The sequence below is a fragment of the Opisthocomus hoazin genome, unplaced genomic scaffold, assembly GCF_030867145.1.
Source record: "Opisthocomus hoazin isolate bOpiHoa1 unplaced genomic scaffold, bOpiHoa1.hap1 HAP1_SCAFFOLD_81, whole genome shotgun sequence".
Lineage (NCBI taxonomy): Eukaryota > Metazoa > Chordata > Aves > Opisthocomiformes > Opisthocomidae > Opisthocomus > Opisthocomus hoazin.
This window is the reverse complement of record NW_027448990.1, coordinates 70,001-72,500: the sequence shown is the minus strand read 5'-3', so window position 1 is coordinate 72,500 and position 2,500 is coordinate 70,001. Positions and strand designations below refer to the sequence as shown.

The 2,500-nt window shown below is 79.3% G+C and overlaps 1 non-coding gene across 1 annotated transcript; it reads left to right on the top strand.

Moving 5' to 3' along the window:
* The first annotated feature begins 2,309 nt into the window (after positions 1 to 2,309).
* LOC142360102 (5.8S ribosomal RNA) lies at positions 2,310 to 2,462 on the top strand. The gene has a single exon (XR_012762835.1). It is a non-coding gene; the product is annotated as a 5.8S ribosomal RNA (ribosomal RNA).
* The last annotated feature ends 38 nt before the right edge of the window (positions 2,463 to 2,500 follow it).

The window sequence follows — 2,500 nt, the reverse complement described above, 5'->3', positions numbered from 1 at the left end:
CCGTCGCCGCGGGTTTTCCGTGCGCGCGCAGCGCTCGCACGTTCCTGAGTTCGCCCGGAAAGGCCCGGCTCCCGCGCGGGAGCCGCGTGCGTGCGTGAGGGAGGGGGAGGGGGCGTCCCCTCCCCCCGCCGCTCCCCGGAGGCGCTCTCCTCGTCCTGTCGCCCGCCGCCGCCGTCGTCTCGTGCGGCTCGTCCTCCGACGCGCGCGGGTGCGTCGACCTGTCGGCCGCGGACGCCGCGCCCCCGCCGGCTCCCCGCTTCCCGCGTCTGCGCGGGAAGCAAGAGGGGGGGATGCCGGCGGGGCAACGCGGCGAGCGCGGCCGGCAGAGCACCGGCCTGCTCGGCGGGCCGGGGGGCGAGCGTCGAGCGACGGCGGCGGCACCGGGGGCCGCAAGCGCGACAGCCGAGGGGTGTCGCCGTCTTCGGGGGGCGGCAGCTCCTGGGGGGGGGGGTGGGGCGGCGCCGGCGGCGGCGCCGTCTACCCCCCCGCGCGCGGGACAGGGCTGTCTCCGGGCGTTCCGGGCCGTGGCGCGGGTGTGCGCACGGCGTTTCGGGCGGCGCGGCGGCCGGACCCGCGAACCTCCCCTCCGACCCGGCACGGCTGCCTCTCGAAGAGGGAGCCGTGGCGGGAAGGGGGGGGCGCGAGCACGGTCTCGGCCGCTGGCGCCGCCCGGGGCGGGCGAGGCCCCCCCCCGGCCGGGTCGCGTCCCGCGCGAGCGGGCGGCCCGAGCCACGTCTCTCCCCCCGGGCGCAGCGCCGGGCTATCGAGGGAAACCCCGGGCCCCGGGGCTAAGGAGGACGAGGTGGTGGCGGCGGATGCCGGGCGCGCCCCCGCGGGCGGACGCTCCCCCGAGGGCGGCAGCCGGGGGAGGCACCCCCGCGGGGCCATGCAGGTCGTTTCCCTCACCCCAGGGCCAGGTACCTAGCGTCCGCGCTTCGGCGGCCCTCCCTCGGCCGAGTCCGGGGGTCAAAGGCCAAAGGAGCCGGGCGGCGGTTTAAAGACTCGAGCGGCACGGCGCGAGCCGCGGGGGGGGCGTCCGCCCCCGCGGGCCGCCGTGCCGGAGAAGGGGGGGCGTCTCGCTGCCCCAACCTGCCCCCCCTCTCCGCGGGCCGGTCTCGGCGGAGAGACCGCGGCGCGGGTCGGCCGCGGCCGACCTGCCCGCCCTCGCAAACGGGGCCACCCGCCGGCCGGAGCGCGGGCTCCGCGCCGGGGGAAAGAAAGGCGCGGCGAGCCCCCGCGGGGGGGGGCGGCCGCCGGGGGGCCGCCCCGCGCCTTTGGACGCTCGCGCTGCGGCCGCGCTCGGGGCGCGCCGCGCTCCCCTCTCCCGCTCCTCGCCCCGCCCTCGGCGCCCAGGGAAAGAAAGGGGGGGGCGAGCCACACCCCCCCAGGCCGAGCGGCGGCGGCGCCGCTCGGCGTGCCGGTCGGTGCCGGTCGTCCGTCGGGTCGTCCGGGAGGGTTCCCCGGCCGCATCCGCTGGCGGCCGTCCCGTCCCGCGTTTCCCCGCCCGTCGCTTCCGTCTCGAGGGCGGGCGCGCGGCGCGGGGGCGTCCCGCTCCGGGTCTTCGCGTGGAAACGGGGAGAGTGGGAGCCGCCCCCCGCGCTCAGCGCCGTCCGCCTTTCCGCTGGGGCCGTGCCGGCGGCCCCAGGGGGCCGAGGCGAGAAGCGGCTGCGGCGGCGGTTTTCGCGGCGGCGGTGGCGGCCGCCGCCGCCGGGCGGGGTGGCCGGGTTCGCCCATCCGGCGCGGGCCGGTGGGCGGCCGCGCGTCGCCGGCTCGCGCTCCAGTGGCCGGCCGCGCTTCCTCCGGCGTCGGTGGAAGGCGGCGTCGGCGCCGAGGTTCGCCGGCGGGGCGAGAGGCGACCGTGGTGGGCGGAGCCGGCTCGTCGCAGCGCGGGCGCAGCCGGGCGTCCGGCTCCCGAGCGAAGGCGGGCAGGCGTCGCGGCCGGGCGTGCCGTAGCCTCCGGGGGGAGGCCGGTCCGAGCCCGGGCGCCTGGGCCGCCCCCGAAGCGCGCCAAGGGTGTGTGTGTTGCGTACGTTTCCCCAGGGTCGGTCGGGAGCGCGGGCTCCCCCGCCCTTTGGCCGCTCGGGGTTTTCCGTTGTTTTCCGTTTCCCCTGTGCTCGTACGGTCAAGCCGAGGCGAGGGCCTCTCCGTCGCGCCGCGTCGCGCCGCCGCGCCGCGCCCCCTCCGCGCGTGCGGAGGGGGGTGGGCGGCGGCGGGGCCGGCGGTCGGTCCGGCCGTCCTCAGAGAAGGGGCCGCTCTCGGCGAGCGGTCCCGGCCCCTCCGCGCGCGCGGGGCGGTGCCGAAACCGAGACAACTCTTAGCGGTGGATCACTCGGCTCGTGCGTCGATGAAGAACGCAGCTAGCTGCGAGAATTAATGTGAATTGCAGGACACATTGATCATCGACACTTCGAACGCACTCGCGGCCCCGGGTTCCTCCCGGGGCTACGCCTGTCTGAGCGTCGCTTTACGATCAATCGCCGTCTGCGCCGCCGAGCCCCCC